A 21,188-nucleotide genomic window follows, 5' to 3' on the forward strand; every position below is an offset into this window, starting at 1 on the left:
TCATCATCACTGTCATGGTCATTGTCATTCCTGTTATGTGTTAAGGCTTTTGGGAGGCACTGGACCATCAGCAGTGAACATTATAGACAAGCAACCACTGATTAGTTTTCTTTCACTGTAGATTAGTTGGCATTTTAAAAAATTTTGTAAGCAGAATTGTACAATGTGGACTTTTTGTGTATGGCATCTTTCAACCTACATAGCGACTCTGAGATTCATCCATGTTTTTACATATCTATAGTTCACTTATATTGTTATTGTTATGGTCATTTATATTGTTATTCTATTTTATGGATATACCTCATTTATCATTCACTTCTTGATTAATACTTGTATATAGGATTTGCTGGTTTTTGCTACTGTGAATAAAGCTTCAATAAGCATTTCTGTACAAGCCTTTGTATAAAGGTAAGTTTTCATTTATTTTTGGCAAATACTTAGGAATGGAACTCCTGGAATATTTAATGAGTAATGTGTCTAGCTTCGAGAGGGAAGTGGTCAGTTTCCCAAAGTGTTTGTTCCATTTTACTTTCTCATCAACAAGTGTATAGGAATTCAACCTCTTTCACGTCTCAGTCAGGTGCTTAACCAGTAGCACTTGCTACTGTCAATCATTTTAAAAGGATATTTTGTAAGTATAATTTAGATAAAATAAAATTTGCTCATTTTAAGTGTACATATTTCATATGTTTTCACAAACTAGTATAGTCACTTACCCACCAAAATTGAGATACAGAAAATTTATATCACCCCAAAAACTTTCCTCATGACCTTTTGTAATTAATGTCTTCCCTCAAATGCAGCCCTGGGAAACCATTGAGCTGTTTCTATTACTAAAGTTATGCCTCTTCTTTCTTATGTCTTTTTTATCTCTTTTTTCTTTTCTGAGTTCATCATTAGCATTTATAAAACTAGACTTAGGAAAAGAACTAGGTTTGAGGACACGTGCATGATCTTAATATAGTAAATGTTGTACCCACAAAAATTAAAATTAAAAATTAAAAAATATATATAGCAAATGTTTAGCCTGTCCTGATTATTAATCAGAGCAATGAGAATATTGGCAGAGTTTCGTCTTTTCTACAGTTTGATATTAATTGTGTATATGTACAATATAGTCTTTTGTGTCTGTCTTCCTTCACTAGCACAATACTTTTGAGATTGACCCATGTTCCTGAATACACAAGCAGATCATTCCTTTCTTTTGCTGACTAGTTCTCCATTACATTATCCATTCACTCTTCTATTGGTGGACATCTGAGTTGTTTCTAGCTTGGCAATATTATAAATTATCTCTATGAACATGCATAAAAGTATTTCCATGGACATAAGTTTTCATTTCACTGGAATAAATACTCAGGAGTGGGATTTCTGGATTTCATGGTAAGTGAAATAATCTGCACACCAAACCCCTGAGTCATCAGTTTACCTACATAACAAACCTGCACTTGTACCCCTGAAGCTAAAATGAAAGTTAAACTATTAAAAAAAGAGAAACGGACAATGTTTCCTACAAGCTACATATGAAAGCAACACAAATACTTGATACTGTTCTCACCAACATTTGGTATTGTCAGTAATGTTACCGACACAACGGGTGGGTTCCATTGCTTGGTGGGTGACAGTCCAGAGATCACAACCAAGGAGGATTTAACAAGGACATTTTGTTACTTGCAACAAGAAAGGAAGAAACCAGAGGTAGTTCCCCAAAGCAGTGCCTCCCTGAACAAAGGTGAAAATTAGGCTTTTATTGGGCTGGTTAGCTGAGTCACTGCCTATGGAGGTGGAGTAAAGGCAGCGCAGGCATAATCATTGATCATGCTTCTACCTATGACGCATGCATGGAAAATGGAGAGTAAGCTCCTCCCTGGGCTGCGTGTTTAGTATGGTAATGAGGAGAGTTTGCCAAATTCATCTCCAACTCATGCATCTCTGGATCCACCTGGTTTTTGTTTTGCTGGGGCTGGACATAATCAGTGGCACCGCATGATCAATGACTGCGCCTGTGCTGCCTTGACTCTACCTCTGCATGCAATGACTCAGCTAACCAGCCCAGTAAGAGCTTGACTTTCACCTCTGTTCTGAAATTTTTCTGAAACAACAAGAACTCAAGATGTAGCAGTTACAAGTGGCTACTTCTTTACAGTGAAAACCTGGGCACCCTGGGTTACAGTAATTGTGGCTACACTAGTGGATGTGTGGTGGCATATCTTTGGGGAAGCTTACACTTCCCTAATGATTTATGAGGCTGACCATGTGTTTTTCTGTGCTTACTGGACATTTGTGTATGTCATTTTTTTGTGTATGTGGAATGCCTTCTCTAACATTTTGCTCTTTTGTCATTTTTATTGAATAGTCTTCTAAATATTAAATTCTAAAAGTTACTTATATATGTAAGTTCCCTGTCAGAAATTTGCATTTTGTTATTTTCTTTCAGCCTGTGCCTTGGTATATATTGTATTGATAGTATCTCTCTTAATGAACAAACACTTTTATTGTTGTGTTTAAAAGCTTTATTGAGATACATAAGTACTGACTTAATTTCTTAATTTTAATTTCTTAAAGTCAGTGAGCATATGTCCCCACAAATTAAGTTTTTTACATTTGCCAAGACTGCGTTAGTTTCTTTGCATATCTAATGATTTTTAGAGCCAGTTTGTAAATTTCTACACAAAATCTCACTGGGATTTTTGATTGGGGTTGCACTGAATATATAGATAGAAAAAATGTTGCTAGCGAATCTACTCTTATAAAATGATTAAAGAAAGTTCTCTAAACAGAAAGAAGTTGGAAAAAACAAACTTGGAACTTCAGAAAGAAAAAATAAAACATAAAAGTCAACAAAAGTAGAAATAAATTAAATAAAGTATCTTTCTCTCCTGAGTATCTTAAATCACATTTGATGGTTTATGTAAAATAATATCTTCTGATTTAGTGCTCAATTTACATAGAGAAAGAATAAAAATGATTCTATTTTAAAAGTGGGAAAGTTAAATGACCTGAAAGGAAGCAAAGTTTACATACTTTAGAGTGCTAAAACATATTAGTAGGATTTAATCAATAATGTACACATATTATAATACCTAAAATAACTGCTGAGGAATTATACAAAGCAGTATACCCAGAAACACTATAAAGAAATAAAAATGAAATTCTAAAATATGTTTAATTAACCCACAGAGGGGTTTCAAAAGAAAACCCAAAGCAGAAAAATAAAGAAAAAAGAAAAACAAAGTTAAAAAAGAAATAATAATATGGAAGACTTAAGCCTAACATGTAAATAATTACCTTAGGTAATTTAGTGGTCTAAATAAACAATTTAAAAAACAGATTATTAGAATGGTTGTAAAAAAATAACCATGATCAAACGATATGATATACTGACTACAAGTAATTCACTTCAAATAAAATAACATAAGTAGGCTGAAAGTAAAAGGATAAAAAAATTGTATACCACACAGGCTTTTCTTAAAAGCAAGGCTATATTAGCATCAGCTAACGCTGACTTCAGAGCAAAAATGTCACTGGAGATAGAAAGGGTGATTACGTAATAATAAGGGGACCCAGCATATAGAAGACACAGCAATTCTAAATGTGCATTCAGCAAACAACAACTTTTAATATAAATAAAACATATATATATAATGTTAATATAAATAAAACATGATAGAGCTAAAAGACATCCCATGCTCATGAATCAAAAGAATTGAAATTATTAAAATGACCACACTACTCAAAAATTTTATAAATTCAGTGCAGCCCCCTCAAAATATTAATTAAATTCTTCATAGAAACAGAAAAAAAAGTCCTGAAATTCATATGGATCCACCAGAGACCCTAATAAGCCAAAGTAATACTGAGCAAAAAGAATAAAGCTGGAGGCATTACCCTACCTGACTTCAAATGATACTACAAAACTATCATAGGTATAAAAGCAGACACACAGATAAATGGAATAGAATAGAGAACCCAGCAATAAATCCAGATATTCACAGTCAATTGATGCTTAATAAAGGTGTCAAGAACACACACGAGAGAAAGAACTTCGTATTCAATAAATGGTGCTGGAAAAACTAGATATCTACATACAGAAGAATGAAACTAGACCTTTATCTCTCATTATATACAATGGTCAACCCAGAGTGAACTAAAATTTTAAACATAAGACGTGAAACTATAAAAGTACTAGTAAAAAGCATAGTGGAAACACTTAAGGATAGGTCTAGGATAAGACCTCAAAGCCACAGAAAACAAAACAAAACAAAAGACAAATGGTAGTCCTAAACTAAAAAGCTACCTCGTAGCAAAGTAAATGATCAACAGAGTTAATATCCTGTAGAATGGGAGAAAATATTTGCAAACTATTTATCTGACAAGGGGACTAAAATCTAGAATATACTAGAAACTCAACTCAACAACAATAAATCTCAACTAATCTCATTCAAAATTGGGCAAAGGATCTGAATAGGTATTTCTTAAAAGAAGTCATACAAATGGCCACAAGGTATATGAAAAAATGTTCAATATCACTAAGCATGAGGGAAATGTAAATCAAAACCACAATGAAATATCAGTTAAAATGGCTATTATCAAAAAGACAGAAAAATACCAAATGCTGATGAGAATGCAGAGAAAGGAATCTGTTATACACTGTTGGTTGGAACGTTAGTTAGTATCAACATTATAGAAAGTAGTATGGAGGTTTCTCAAAAACATAAAAATAGTAATACTATATGATCCAATAATCTCACTACTGGATATTTATCCAAAGGAAAGGTAATCAGTGTATCAAAGTAATAGCTGTGTCTCTATGTTTATTGCAGCAGTATTCACAATAGCCAAGATATGGAATCAACCTAAGTGCCCATCAATGAATGGACAAAGTAAATATGGTATATATACACAACACAATACTATTCAGCCATAAAAAAGAATGAAATCCTATCATTTGCAGCGACATATATTGAGCTTGAGGTCATTATGTTAAGTGAAATATGTCAGGCACAGAAGGACAAATTTTGCAGCTTCTCATTCATTGATGGGAACTAAAAAAGGCTGATCTCATGAATGTAAAGATTAGAATGATGGTTACCAGAAGCTGGGAAGATGTGAGGGGTATGAATAGAAGTTGGTTAACAAGCACTGATACACAACTAGATAGAAGAAATAAATTCGAAGTTCTAAGGTTGTGTAGCACTGTAGCATGAATACAGTTAACAACAATTTATTTAATATTTAAAAATAGCTAGAAGATTTGAAATATTCCCAACACCAATAAATAATAAATGTTTGAGATGATGAATATCCTAAATACTATGATTTGATAATTACACCATACTGTATGAATGAGCCCAAATATCACACGCACCCCTAAATATGTATAATTATTACACATCAATAAAAATACTTTAAAAATTTACTTCAGTGATTCTGCTTTCCAACTTATCTGTTGATATTTTGTCTGTTAATAATTTCCATTTATCTGTTGACTTTCCCAATCTATTTATTTAGTGATACATATATATACCCTATCTATATATGTCATTTTCTGTTACATCAAATATTTGAGATATCTTGAATTCAGTTTCTATTGAGTATCCTTTCCACTGTTTTTGCATGGCTAGTAATTTTTGCTTCAGAAACGACCATTGTAAATAATACAGTATTTTATAGCAGCTCTGGGTTCTATTGTTTTCCCCTCAGAATTATTGTTTTGTTATTATTTTGTTGTCATTCTATTAGGAATTTAACAAACCTGAATTTAAAATGTAACTTTCTTTTTCAAGCATTGTGTAGTAGCTGGTATCTCTATTCAGCTTTTGTATTTTACACTTCTGTTTTTTGTTTGTGTGTTTGCTTTTAGCCTTGTTACTATACTAGGGATCTCTCCGAGGCCTGAATAATTTGGCATTCATCCAAAAATGCGGGTGGCAATGGAGCTCACCTTCTTCATGGCTTCTTGCTTTTAGGGACTCCCTCCTAGTTTTCAGCGGTTCTGCTGGTTTAAAGTTTTGTGCTCTGACACTTCAGCCTATGAAGCTTCAGGACTTTGCCACCTGATCTGTTCAAAGTTGGTGAAGGTGTTCAATTAGTTCAAAACCCAGCAAGCTCATAGGTTAGACCCACATTGCTCTATCTTTGTAGATTAGATTTCTTCTTGGATTTTGTCTGCAGTTTATACGGACTCCAGAGTCTGCTCATGCAATAATAATTTAACTGTCTTCTAGAGATTTTGGCAGAATATGTAGTTAGAATTAATTCTTCTTCTTTTTGCTGTTCTTTCTCTTCAAAAATTCCCTATTTAAATTTACAGCTGTTTTTTTTTTATTCACAGCCCTGACATTTTTTTGGCACCTTAAGCCAATATAACTATGTTTCTAAAGCTGTAGTCAAAGTGGTTGGACAGTTTCCTAATGTGAAACACACACACACACAGCCAGTCTTTACCCCTTCTATTTGTGTTTTTTTCAATTATACTCTTGAGAGACTTTTATCAGGTTGGACAATCATTCTAGTATCTTACACTAGTTTTTTTCTAATTATACTGTTTTAAAAATTTTCATTTGTGGAAGAGTTCCTGCTCTAATGTCACTACTCTGCCATTAATTTAAAAGGGTTTTCTCTCCTTTAGTTATTATGTTAAAAACAAATGACATTAAGGGATGACCTCTTTATGGAGGTGACATTTAAGTAGAGATATTAAATATTATTATAAATGTATTTTTAAAGCTGCTTTAATTCCCTTTGGGACTGAAGAAAGGGCTACACATAAATAGTGTTTACCACTGAGAAACTGGTTTTTCTAAAGTGAGTACATTCACTTAGCTATACATGAATAAATATTACTAAACACCTACTATTTTCCAGGTACCATTTGAAGTGCTAAACATAGACAATTTTCCTAATTTCTCATGAGACTTACATTCTAATAGGAAGAAACAAAAAGTGGAATCAATAATCAAATTATATACAGTGTGATGGCATTATAAGCTCTGTGGAGAAAAATTAAGTAGAAGGAATATATAGAGTGTCAATAGAAGAAAAAGTCAATTTTAAATAAGGAATTAGGGAAGACTTCACTGATAACAAACATCTGAGGTAGATGCATTTGGGAAGTGCAGCCTGGGCAGAAGGAGTAGCAACTGAAAATGTCCCGAGTTGGAAAATTCCTTTAGTGTGTGAGGAACAGGGAAGGGGCCATTGTGGCTATTTAGAGTGAGCAAGAGATAGGATTTAAAAGGGGAGGGAGGAGAAATAGTAAAGAGCCCAATGTGCAAATTCTCTTAGATTACTATAAGAACTTTTCTTATTTTACACTGATTGAAATGGGAAGTCACTGGAAGGGTTTGAGCAAAGAAGTGATGGCAGAAAATAGTTATATTGTGTGTGTGTGTATATATGCACATACATACAGCAAGAAACCTCTATCTGCATCAGGTCTTTTTCCATACCTAGATATGAAATTTCTGCCTTATGCTTTAACAGGATCTCTCTTGCTGCTATGTAGAGAACAGATTGCTTAGGCAAGAATTCAATTAATCAGCAAGCCACTTCAACAATCCAGGAGATATTATAGTGTCTTAGACCAGAGTGATAACAAAGGAGATAGTGAAAAGAGCTGGGTTCTAGAAATCCAGAATGCCTATGGTGTTTTGAAGGTAGAGTAAGTGGTATTTTGTATGAGTGCAGCTGAGATGGGCACAGCAACTATTTATAGTGGTGTAGTACTGTAAGCATCATATTATTTGGTATGCATCTGCTTACATGTATATCTCTTCTTCTGTCTTCTGTGTTCCTTGAGGATATGGAATAGTAGTTTTATCTTCGTAGCCCACAGTCCTCCAATATCTGAAAGCTGTTTCACTAAATTTTTATCCATTGATTCTTTTCCAGTTCTTCTGGGCTGTATGGAATAAGCCTGATTTTTCTTCCCCGTAGGAGGCCTCTGCATACTTGAAGCCACTTCTTACTTGCCATTCTGTACACATATAAAATACTAGGGGTGGATGGAGGTGAGTATCGAATAGGTTATAGGACTTCAGTGGAATAGGATTGAGTTTTGAGGGCCATTTACCAGCCACAGCAAGGAGAATATAATACGTTCCTTGCCTACAGCTCAATAAAGATACAATTTTCAGAAGGCTGGGTTAAGCGGGACTGAAGAAAGGAAAACTAAAGGAAGATCACGACCCTATTCAGAAAACCTCGCTCTTTTCCTCATTCAGGGTTCCCTTTCTCCTGAGAATAAATGAGCAACTTCTACATTCTGAGACAGAGCTTTCCTCTGCAGCAGCACTGGGCTTATGACGTTCTGCACTCGTGACCATGGTAAGTAGGCAGGAGCTAGAGGAAATCTCATACCACAGTCGCCGTGATAGAGACCTAGACTAACTTCCTGGCTAACTTCCCTGCTCTTTTTTAACTCTCTCAAGTAGGAGGAGATTATAATGCTAGCATTAACATCTATAGCAACTTTATTATAAAGCCTCCTCATTTCTACAGCTCTGCGTAGTTTATAAAGTACTTTCACATTGAGTTAATTCACCAAATACATACAACAAATTTGCAGGATAGATTTTATTATCATCATTGAATTTATTGAAGAAAAGAATTCTTTTTTTTTTTTTTTAATTATACTTTAAGTTCTAGGGTACATGTGCATAACGTGCAGGTTTGTTACATATGTGAAAAGAATTCTTTAAAAGTTTATGTGGAGTTACTTTCAGTTGTTTCTTGTTACTCTGGGGCACATATAAACAAAAAAATCTGAGTACTCTGCAGATTTTATAAAAGTGAGAAAGGGCCGGGCGCGGTGGCTCAAGCCTGTAATCCCAGCACTTTGGGAGGCCGAGACGGGCGGATCACGAGGTCAGGAGATCGAGACCATCCTGGCTAACATGGTGAAACCTCGTCTCTACGAAAAATACAAAAAACTAGCCGGGCGAGGTGGCGGGCGCCTGTAGTCCCAGCTACTTGGGAGGCTGAGGCAGGAGAATGGCGTGAACCCGGGAGGCGGAGCTTGCAGTGAGCCGAGATTGCGCCACTGCACTCCAGCCTGGGCGACAGAGCGAGACTCCGCCTCAAAAAAAAAAAAAAAAGTGAGAAAGGCTTTAGTTCAGAAAAACCAGGGCAAAGACACTTAGAATAACATAAAGAAAAAGGAAACAATTATTCTTTATCAGAGATCTGGTTATTGTTTGTCTAGAGATTGCCAAATAAGTTCTAGCTGTAGCCTTTCTAGGGGATAACTTACAGCGTCCTGAGAGAAAGAAGAGGTAGGCATGCAGTTAACTACAGGTTAGGAGAGATTTATATTTTATTTATAGCCTGTGTTCATGGAATGAGAAATAATAAAATCATCAGCAATAATAAACAAGAGTTTTTAAGCACTTACTGCATATTAGGCTAAATGATTCCCCAGTATCATCTCATTGAATCCCCACATCAACCCAGACTGGTATAAATTGTAGACATCTCATTTTCTCAGATAAGGAAATTGGGATTCAAAGAGTTAGATTAATTGTTAAAGGTCACAAAAATAATAATGGCAATGACACGATTGAAACTTTTGATGATTTAACTTCAGAAATGTGACCTCTTAACACTTGGCTAATTTGACTCTACCAAGAACCAAGGGAAATGGCAGCCTTTTTGGAACCTGAGGCATGGCACTGACCATGGGCTACAGAAAAAAGCCAACTGAAGCCTCCCATGTAAACACAAATAATCTAATTATACCACTGAAAAACGGCAGCTTAGTTTCAATTAGGATCAATTATGTAGAGCCCTTTTACCAAACTAAGACCTTATAGCTAACAAATGTGTTCAGTTAAGTGAGCCTATCATGAGATAATTAAACAACATCCAAATTTCAATGGATTAAACCAACAAAAATGTATTTCTTACTCATGAAAAATCAAGTGCAAATCTGGGAAAATTTCCAGGGCAAATGTCCTCCATGCGGCAATCCAGCAGTCTAAGCCTACAAATGTCCCAGCATCTTTTACTTGCACCACCTGCGAATTGAGGCATACTCATCACTAATCGCAGGAGATATGACTACTGAAGACTTCTCATCAACAATTACATACTTTCATCCCAAATAATGTATTATCACCTCTGGTCATACCCTATTGGCCAAAGTCAGTTACATAGGAGTAGAGAAGTATAACTCTCCCATGGTCTGGGATGGTGGGCAGGACCCAGCATGAGCTGTGAAGTAGGTTCACTGTGTACTGGTTACAAACTTGTCTGGGTCCAGTGAGACAGAACACACATGCACATACAAAGTGTTACATGAGATGGGTTTATTACCTAAAGATAGACAGCAAGAGACAACAGAAGCCTAGGAATCATTGAGAGTCAATCCCTCAAGGCTTAGAAAAGCTGGCTGGGGTGGATGGAGTCTCATCTGCACAGGCTTTACTTGCACCACAGGTGGAGAACCCCAGAAATCAGCCTAATCTGGGTTTTATACCCTGAGGTAACACGACACATTTGGCTAAAGTATTGAGAAACATCTTTTTCAAGGAGCAGGGGAAGGTTCATAAAAATAACACAGATTTTCTCGCCAGTATCCCCTTATCTCAGGATGTTAAATTCCCAGCACATTCTACGGTTATTCTTGAGAATTGTAAGCAAGAAAGGGAGGGAGAATTGGCTCAGTGAAAGGGCACCCAGAGAACTGTCCTGGATGACTGTCTTCTAGAAACCTCTACCATGCAAGTGTTAGTGCATCCCAAATGAAGTTAAGCTTGCCATTAAATGTGCTTCCTATTTGTAAAACCATTTTCAAGAACTATAGCGTCAACTTGCATTTATTGACAACATCAGGTTTTTACGGTTTTTTTTTTTTTAATATGTAGCACTTCATTTAACTCTTCTCAACAACCCTAGGAGAAGGTATTGCCCATTAGAATCTAGACCTTTTTCACTAACCTCTGAAGTTTGAGGCAGGAACTGTATCCTGTTTGATTTACACCTCTCCCTAGCACACCGTTTAGCTCTTACTAGGTGTTTGTTAACTATTCTGTGAATCTGGGTCATCTGTAGCATGAGAAATACAGACTCCTAACAGTTATGTGACTTATCCAGGCTCACATAATCAGCAGGTGAACTAACCAATATTTGAACTTAAGTCCATAGCTCCATGTCTTCTATACTCAGCCTTCATGGCATTGCTCAAGGGGGATTTCTGGTCACATTTTAATTGAAATGTATGCTGCCCTTCATCAGGGCCACAATTAAAGCATCCATCAAGCATTCAGACCAGCCTGAGATGTGGGAGGCCTGGCCACTCAGGCATACTGATGATTGCCGTGTTTAGCGAGGCAGCTGGAAGCCAAGACATGAAGCGGGATGCCAAGGGGGCTTGGTCCCTTTCAGGCATGCACTGATGGATGACTCTTGCAGAGGCAGCAGATGTGCTGAGATACTGGGACTGTTGGCCTTATCCGTCGATTGCCTAGCACTGCCGGGTGGCTCTCTTCCTCTGATATTGTTTGTGCATTTGCTATTCCTAAGGAACAACTTTATCTGTACGTAACAACTGGGGAGCTAAGTGTGGAAGAATAGAGGCTTTGGTTTAATCACCTACTTACTACAATACCTCTCTTTCCTAGGAACATTGACAATAAAAGTGAAGTGACTGGTGTTAAAGGTACAAGAGAATGAATCTTCTCTTAATTTTGCTAAGCTAAATGGAAACCAAAACAATTTGTCAAGTGGCTTGTGGTAGCGGGTCAATTCCTGAAACTCAAAGTTACCATTTCTTAGAAAAATTTCCACATCTCTCTATGAAAAGAATCCTAAGCTCTTGGGGCTAAGCTAAAGTAAATTTGTTTTGGATCTACAAATTATCTTAGGTTAATTCATCTTGTGGGGAAAAGAAAGAGAGATCAGACTGTTCCTGTGTCTATATAGAAAAAAGTAGACATAAGAGCTCCATTTTGTTCTGTATTTGAGATGCTGTTAATCTGTGACCCTACTCCCAACCCTGTCCTTGCAAGAGACATGTGCTGTGGTGACTCAAGGTTTAAGGGATTTTGGGCTGTGCAGGGTGTGCTTTGTTAAACAAGTGCCTTGAAGGCAGCTTGCTGGTTAAAAGTCATCACCATTCTCTTAATCTCAAGTACCCAGGGACACGTACACTGCGGAAGGTCGCAGGGACCTCTGCCTAGGAAGGCTAGGTATTGTCCAAGGTTTCTCCCCATGTGATAGTCTGAAATATAGTTTTGTGGGAAGGGAAAGACCTGATCGTTCCCCAGTCTGACACCCGTGAAGGGTCTGTGCTGAAGAGGACTAGTATAAGAGGAAAGAAGGCCTCTTGGCAATTGAGATAGAGCAAAGCATCTGTCTTCTGCCGGTCCCTGAGCAATGGAACATCTCAGTGTAAAACCCGATTGTATGTTCTGTTTACTGAGAAAGGAGAAAACCGCCTTAGGGCTGAAGGTGGGACGTGCTAGCGGCAATGCTGCTCTTTATGCACTAAAAAGACTTAGGGAGATGTTTGCATATGCATATCAAGGCACAGCACTTTTCCTTAAACTTATTCGTGTCACAGAGATCTTTATTCATATGTCTTACTGCTGACCTTCTCCCTACGATGATCCTATTACCCTGCCACTTCCGTTTTTCTAAAATGGTAAAGATAATGATCAATAAATACTGAGGGAACTCAGAGACCGGTGCCGGCGTGGGTCCTCTGTATGCTGAGCGCATGTCCCCTGGGCCCACTTTTTCTTTCTCTATACTTTGTCTCTGTGTCTCATTTCTTTTCTCAAGTCTCTCCTTCCACCTAACGAGAAACGCCCACAGGTGTGGAGGGGCAGGCCACCCCTTCACATCTCACTGTCATAGATAAACATCAATGACATACTGTAGCTTAATAGATTATACATTTTGGTTTCTAAACTCTTGAGTGCATCAGAGAAAGCAAACTGTATCAAGTGCAATTCAGTTTGGCTGCACATAATAGGAAAATCTCCAAATAACAAAGGTTTAAACATAAGAGTTTATCTTTTCCATAAAAGAATTACAAAAGTTACAGACCAGGGCCAGTGGTGCCACTGCAAGATTTTGGCAAAACTCTTCACCTCATGTTTCTTCAACAGCCACTGTTAATCAAGACAAGATCAGAATGAATCTTATCATGCACTCTGTAACTCTTTGTATCAGTCAAAAGACCAAGACTGCCAACACTTCTTCTATCTCTGGACTCCTCACTCCATACAAAAGTGTCTATTCCCATTTTGGATCTGTTTTTTCCATTTTCCCCCAGTCCCAGAGAACCTTTTATGAGCACACTCAAACAGAAGTCTCCATCATCAACAAAACACTACACATTTTCACTCAGTCTTCTGAATGTCCTTTCTACCTTCTTGCTCCAACAGAAATCTGCCTCTCCACTAAAAACACTCTTTCTCCTTGAACACTGTTGAGTAGACATTTTTTTCCCCTGGCACTTCTTGGCCTAATGTCCCCTTTGATTTACAAAGTCACTTTCACACATTCTCCCTCTTTTTTCCCTACACCTATTATTTTTACTCCTCACCATCAGATCTTTGGTTCAAAATATCTCCTTGTGACAGTCATCTGCAGACAGCAAGGGTATTCTGCCGCATCCTCACCAACAATTGGTATAATCAGCTTTTTAATTTTATCCATTGTAGTGGCTCTGTGGCATTCTCATTGTTTTCATTTGTATTTCCCTGTTGGTTTTGGATGCTGAGTGCCATTCATTTATTTCTTGAGACTATCTATAAATCTTGTTTTGGAACTGCATATTTAAATCTTCCAGCACATTTCTGAATCTGATTCTTTTTTAAAAAAATTTTTATTATACTTTAAGTTCTAGGGTACATGTGCACATCGTGCAGGTTTGTTACATATGTATACATGTGCCACGTTGGTGTACTGCACCCATTAACTCGTCATTTACATTAGGCATATCTCCTAATACTATCCCTCCCCACTCCTCCCACCCCACGACAGGCCCTGGTGTGTGAGGTTACCCTTCCTATGTCCAAGTGTTCTCATTGTTCAATTCCCACCTATGAGTGAGAACATGAGGTGTTTGGTTTTCTGTTCTTGTGATAGTTTGCTGAGAATGATGGTTTTCAGCTGCATCCATGTCTTCTTTAACTTGTATAGAGTTGGAAGAGGTTTTAGAGATCCTGGACAAAATTGCTCTATCAAGTATACATTTGTGAATATTTTTCCCATTCTTTGTGTATCCTTATTGTTTCTATTTTGGTAAGTATTTTTATTCAGGCATAATATGCATAAACTAATCCACATATAAAGCCCACAGTTTTCAATGTTGATATACGAATACACTCATTAAACTATCATCATAATCAAGATAGTGAATATATTCATCAACCCCCAAGTTTTTCTCTCCTACTTCTGCAGTCACTTTCTCTCACTCATCCCCGTCCCCACCATTATCCTTTATCTCAGCCTAACAACAAAGATGCTTTCTATTATTATAGATTAGTTTGCATGTTTTAAACTTCCAGATGAATTGAATCAGCAAATTATCTTGTTTTGTCTGATGTTCTTGACTCAGCCTAAGTATTTTGAAATCCTTTCACATTGTAGTATCAACTTAATTGTATCAATAGCATTCTTTTTCCTTGCTTTTTACACCATTGTATGGCTATACTACAGTTTAATTATCCATTCCCATGTTGACATAGTTTCAATTCTTCTTTTCTGATCTGAATGCTTTTTTTTTTTGTTCCTAATAAGTAGGTACCAAAGAAGGACTGTAAGCAGGCTACAATCTTTAGAACAATATTGAATAGAAGTGTTGATTACAAGTATCCTTGATTTGTTCCTGATATTGTAGAGAAAAAGTATTTAGTCTTTCACCATTAAATATGATATTAGCTGCTAGTATCATAACATACCTATAATATGTTTTATTATAGAAGTCTGTAATCAGGTTGAAAAAGTTCTCTTTTATTCCCAGCACAATTAAAGTTATTATCAGGAATGGATGTTGGCTTTTTAAAAATGATTCTTTCTGTGTCTATGGAGATGGCCATAGAGTTTTACTTTTTAGATGGATAGTGTAATGAATTATACTGATTTTTAACCTGATACAACCTTTCATTCCAGGCAAAATCCTACTTGGTGATGATGTATTACTCCTTGAATATTTTATTTTTTGAAATATATTTCAAAAAGACGTATTACTCCCCGAAAATTTTTAGATTTTATCTGCTAAAAGTTGTTTAGAATTTTTGCATCTGCACTTCTGAGGGATATTGGCCTGTAGATTTCTTTGCTTGGAATACCTTTGTCTGGTTTGGTGCCAAGGCAATATTGGTCTGATCAAATGAATTGGGAATTAATCCTTTCTCTTCAGTTTTCTGGAAGAGTTCGTGTGGCATGGATATTGCGTCTTTATCAAAATGTAGTAGAAATCACTACTGAAGCCATTTGGGGCTTGAGTTTTCTTTGTGTGAAGCTGTGTTTTTGCTTCTGTTTATTAATGGAAACTGAATTTCTTTATTCAGGACATAATTTTAATTAAACACTTTATTTTTAGACAATTCACATACAGTTATAAGAAGTAATACAGAAATATTGTGTATCGTACCCAGTTTCCCCTCATAGTAACATCTTGAAAAAAATCTATTACAATATTAGAACCAGAATATTGACATTGGTAGAGTCAAGACATTTCAGCCTGGAAATCCAAGATTTCCAAGTGGTCTCCACTGACACTTTGGAGGTGTGGGGGCTTCTTTACCTCCCATGAGAAATTAAATTATAAGCTTTCTACTCATCATTCTCTGAAACCAGCCTGGCAGCAGAATGGGGTGCCCTATTACAGCCTGAAGAAGGTAGAAGTCTAGGCTCCACCCTTTGCTATAACTGTTCTGCCTCCCTAGGCTGCCTCTTTCCTGATCCTTTGACAATAGAGAGCAGACTGTTGAGGATTTTGTTTTGTCCTCATTGGCATTTCTTCATTGTCACCTTCATCAACTACAGGTCAAAAAGAAAATACAGGAAACTGGAAACTCATCCAAGCTCCTTGGATCCCTGGGTCCTTAACATTTTTGTCTTCTTGTCTCCATTTCTCAGAGTGTTCTTATGTTTGCTTAATACATAATATCTAAGGTTTTTCGTTGTACTTAGTAAGAGAGAGTAGGTAAAAGCATGTTTACTCCATCTTCGCAAAAAAGACGAGTCCCTGGTGACGTTTTAAACTATAATTTTAATATCTATAATAGATATAGAACTACTCATGTTAGCTATTTCTTTTGGACTGAGATCTGGTAGAATACAGATTACATTTTTCAAGGAATTTTTTCATTTTGTCTATCTTGTCAAAATTATTGACATAACATTGTTCGTAATATTCCCCTATTATCTTTCTAGAACGTGTAGAATTTGTTGTATGTAATCTCTCTTATTATTTATATTGATAATTTGTATCTTCTCTTTTTTCCTGATAAATATATCTCTTTTTCAATTTCATGGATTTTCTCAAAGAACCGGCTTATAGATTCACTGACTATTATTTTTCTGAATTTTATTTCATTGATTTCTATTTGGTCTTTATTGTTTTCATTCTCCTATGTGCTTTGGCTTTAATTTGCTATTTTGTTTCTGGTTTCTTAAAGAGAAAGAAGAGGTCATTGATTTGAGATAGGCATATGGTACTATAAATTTCTAAGGATTACTTTAACAGATCTCACAAGTTATATATTCTGTTTTCATCTTCATTCGGTTAAATACTACTTTCTAATTTCTCTCATGTTTGATCCTTTCACCCAAAGGTGATTTAGAAGTATGTTCTTTGGTTTCCAAATATTTTGGATGTTTTTAGAGATCTTTCTGTTACTGAGTACTTTTTTTCTTTTCTTTTCTTGAGACCAAGTCTTACTCTGTTGCCCAGGCCAGAGTGCAGTGGTGTGGTTTTGGCTCACGCAACCTCCACTTCCTGGGTTCAAGCAGTTCTCGTGCCTCAGCCTCCCAATAGCTGGAATTACAGGCACGTGCCACCACGGCCAGCTAATTTTTGTATTTTTAGTAGAGACGTGGTTTCACCATTTTGCTCAGGCTGGTGTTGAACTCCTGACCTCAGGTAATCCACCAGCCTCAGCCTCCCAAAGTGCTGGGACTACAGGCATGAGCCACCGAGCCTGGCCTGTCACTGATTTCTAATTTAAATCAATTGCGATCAGAGAACACACCTTGTATAAACTGAAATATTTTAAATTTACTGAGGCTTATTTTGTGGTTCAGAATAAGGTCCATTTCAGTAATTTTCCATGTGCATTCAAAAACGATGTACATTTTGCTATTGTTGGATGATGTGTTATAGAAATGTAAAATAGCTCTAGTTAGTTGATAATGAAAGTTTCCTACATCTTTACTGATTTTCTACTTGCTCTGTCAATTATTGTGAGAGGGGTATTGAAATCACTGACCATATTCATGGATTTGTCTATTTTTTCTTGTGCTTCTATTAGATGGTTTTCCTACTAGACTTGTTTGAGCTCCTTATATATTCTGGTTATTAATCCCTTGTCAGATGGGTAGTTTGCAAATATTTTCTCCCATTCTGTGGGTTGTCTTTACCTTGTTGACTGTTTCCTTTGCTGTGCAGCAGCTTTTTAAGTTGATGAGATCTCATTTGCCAGTTTTGCTTTTATTGCCTATGTTTGTGGGCTATTATTCAAGGAATCTTTGCTCAGTCTAATTCCCTAAAGTTTTATTACAGTAATTTTATAGTATGAGGTCTTAGATTTAAATTTAATCAGCTTTGGTTTGACTTTTTTTATATTGTGAGATACAAGGGTCTAGTTTTATTATTCTTTATATGGATATCCAGTTTTCCCAGCACCATTTATTGAAGAGACTGTTCTTTCCCCAATGCACAAAAGGGATAAAAACGGCTCAGGTAATAGGTGCACTAAAATCTTAGACTTCATCACTCTACAATTCATCCATATAACCACAAACTACTTGTACCTCAAGAGCTATTGAGATAAAAAATATTTAAAATCAAATAAAATAAATGTTTGGTACAATTCAGCAGTGAAGCCATCTGCTCCTCAGCTTTTCTTTGCCAGGAGACATTTTATTACGTCTTCTATCTCATTACTTGTTACTAGTCTGTTCAGGTTTAGAATTTCTTCATGGTCCAATCTTGGTAGGTTATATGTGTCTAGGAACTTACCCATTTCTTTCAGGATTTTACAATTTATTGTCATACAGTTTCTCATATTAACCACTAATGATCCTTTGAATTCCTACAGTATCAGTTGTAATGTTTCCTTCCTCATCTCTGATTTTATTTATATCTTCTCTTTTTTCCTGATAAATATATCTCTTTTTCAATTTCATGGATTTTCTCAAAGAACCGGCTTATAGATTCACTGACTATTATTTTTCTGAATTTTATTTCATTGATTTCTATTTGGTCTTTATTGTTTTCATTCTCCTATGTGCTTTGGCTTTAATTTGCTATTTTGTTTCTGGTTTCTTAAAGAGAAAGAAGAGGTCATTGATTTGAGATAGGCATATGGTACTATAAATTTCTAAGGATTACTTTAACAGATCTCACAAGTTATATATTCTGTTTTCATCTTCATTCGGTTTAAATACTACTTTCTAATTTCTCTCATGTTTGATCCTTTCACCCAAAGGTGATTTAGAAGTATGTTCTTTGGTTTCCAAATATTTTGGATGTTTTTAGAGATCTTTCTGTTACTGAGTACTTTTTTTCTTTTCTTTTCTTGAGACCAAGTCTTACTCTGTTGCCCAGGCCAGAGTGCAGTGGTGTGGTTTTGGCTCACGCAACCTCCACTTCCTGGGTTCAAGCAGTTCTCGTGCCTCAGCCTCCCAAATAGCTGGAATTACAGGCACGTGCCACCACGGCCAGCTAATTTTTGTATTTTTAGTAGAGACGTGGTTTCACCATTTTGCTCAGGCTGGTGTTGAACTCCTGACCTCAGGTAATCCACCAGCCTCAGCCTCCCAAAGTGCTGGGACTACAGGCATGAGCCACCGAGCCTGGCCTGTCACTGATTTCTAATTTAAATCAATTGCGATCAGAGAACACACCTTGTATAAACTGAAATATTTTAAATTTACTGAGGCTTATTTTGTGGTTCAGAATAAGGTCCATTTCAGTAATTTTCCATGTGCATTCAAAAACGATGTACATTTTGCTATTGTTGGATGATGTGTTATAGAAATGTAAAATAGCTCTAGTTAGTTGATAATGAAAGTTTCCTACATCTTTACTGATTTTCTACTTGCTCTGTCAATTATTGTGAGAGGGGTATTGAAATCACTGACCATATTCATGGATTTGTCTATTTTTTCTTGTGCTTCTATTAGATGGTTTTCCTACTAGACTTGTTTGAGCTCCTTATATATTCTGGTTATTAATCCCTTGTCAGATGGGTAGTTTGCAAATATTTTCTCCCATTCTGTGGGTTGTCTTTACCTTGTTGACTGTTTCCTTTGCTGTGCAGCAGCTTTTTAAGTTGATGAGATCTCATTTGCCAGTTTTGCTTTTATTGCCTATGTTTGTGGGCTATTATTCAAGGAATCTTTGCTCAGTCTAATTCCCTAAAGTTTTATTACAGTAATTTTATAGTATGAGGTCTTAGATTTAAATTTAATCAGCTTTGGTTTGACTTTTTTTATATTGTGAGATACAAGGGTCTAGTTTTATTATTCTTTATATGGATATCCAGTTTTCCCAGCACCATTTATTGAAGAGACTGTTCTTTCCCCAATGCACAAAAGGGATAAAAACGGCTCAGGTAATAGGTGCACTAAAATCTTAGACTTCATCACTCTACAATTCATCCATATAACCACAAACTACTTGTACCTCAAGAGCTATTGAGATAAAAAATATTTAAAATCAAATAAAATAAATGTTTGGTACAATTCAGCAGTGAAGCCATCTGCTCCTCAGCTTTTCTTTGCCAGGAGACATTTTATTACGTCTTCTATCTCATTACTTGTTACTAGTCTGTTCAGGTTTAGAATTTCTTCATGGTCCAATCTTGGTAGGTTATATGTGTCTAGGAACTTACCCATTTCTTTCAGGATTTTACAATTTATTGTCATACAGTTTCTCATATTAACCACTAATGATCCTTTGAATTCCTACAGTATCAGTTGTAATGTTTCCTTCCTCATCTCTGATTTTATTTATATCTTCTCTTTTTTCTCAGTGTGACTAAAATTGGTAAATTTTCTTTATCTTTTCAAAAATCCAACTTTTTATTCATTGATCTTTTGTATTTTTTTCATTTCAATTTCATACATTTTTGCTCTGATTTTTATTATTTCTTTTCTTCTGCTGATTTGGGGTTTTGTTTGCCCTTGCTTTTCCAGTTCTTTAAGTTGCATCATTGGTTGTTTATTTGAAGTTTTTCTATTTTTTTGGTGTACACACTGGATAGTTGGAGAATTGATTGTCTGGACAGTTGGAGAATTGGTTGATGTGACAGGGGGAGGAAAGGTGCACATTTCGTGTCGCAAGTGTTGTGAGTAACAACAGTTCATTCTATCCTTTATTAGGTTGGAGAAGACCACACTTTGTGAACAAGTGCTCTAAAGTTTGTAAAATAGATCCTTAAATTATCACAATCTAACCTCACATAATATTATACTTACTTCATATATAATGTAAGAACCTTGTTGTTTGCTTACATTTATCCCCTCCTGCTCTTTGGGCTATTTTCTTCTACATATTTTATAAATCCTATAATATGTTGTCATTAATTTGATTTAAACATTAAATTACGTTTTAATAAATGCCTGTTTATTTGCCCATATATTTAGCATTTCCAACACTCTTTGTTCCTATATGTGCATAACAAAATTTTTTCTATTTCTTTTTCCTTTAGCCTGAAGAACTTTGTTGAATCCTTTTTTTCACTGCTTTCCTTTTAAAATTTAACAGCCTACGTACAATCCATCTGAAAATTCTTCTCTCTTTTACCAAAATATAAGCATCTCACATTGTCCAGTATAAATATTGCAGTTCAATCCTTGTATTTTCTTTTTTTTAACTTTTCTTTTATGTTCAAGAGTACATGTGCAAGTTTGTTATATAGGTAAACTTGTGTTACAGGGGTTTGCTGTACAGATTATTTCATCACAAGTATTAAGCCTGGTACCCATTAGTTATTTTTCCTGAT

At 35.9% G+C, this 21,188-nt stretch overlaps 1 non-coding gene across 1 annotated transcript; it reads right to left on the reverse strand.

Moving 5' to 3' along the window:
• Positions 1–888: 888 nt before the first annotated feature.
• Positions 889–991, reverse strand: LOC117079692. Its single transcript, XR_004435547.1, has one exon. It is a non-coding gene; the product is annotated as a small nucleolar RNA SNORA72 (small nucleolar RNA).
• Between the last annotated feature and the right edge of the window lie 20,197 nt (positions 992–21,188).

This window comes from Trachypithecus francoisi, unplaced genomic scaffold (assembly GCF_009764315.1).
Source record: "Trachypithecus francoisi isolate TF-2019V2 unplaced genomic scaffold, Tfra_2.0 Lachesis_group7, whole genome shotgun sequence".
Taxonomy (NCBI): domain Eukaryota; kingdom Metazoa; phylum Chordata; class Mammalia; order Primates; family Cercopithecidae; genus Trachypithecus; species Trachypithecus francoisi.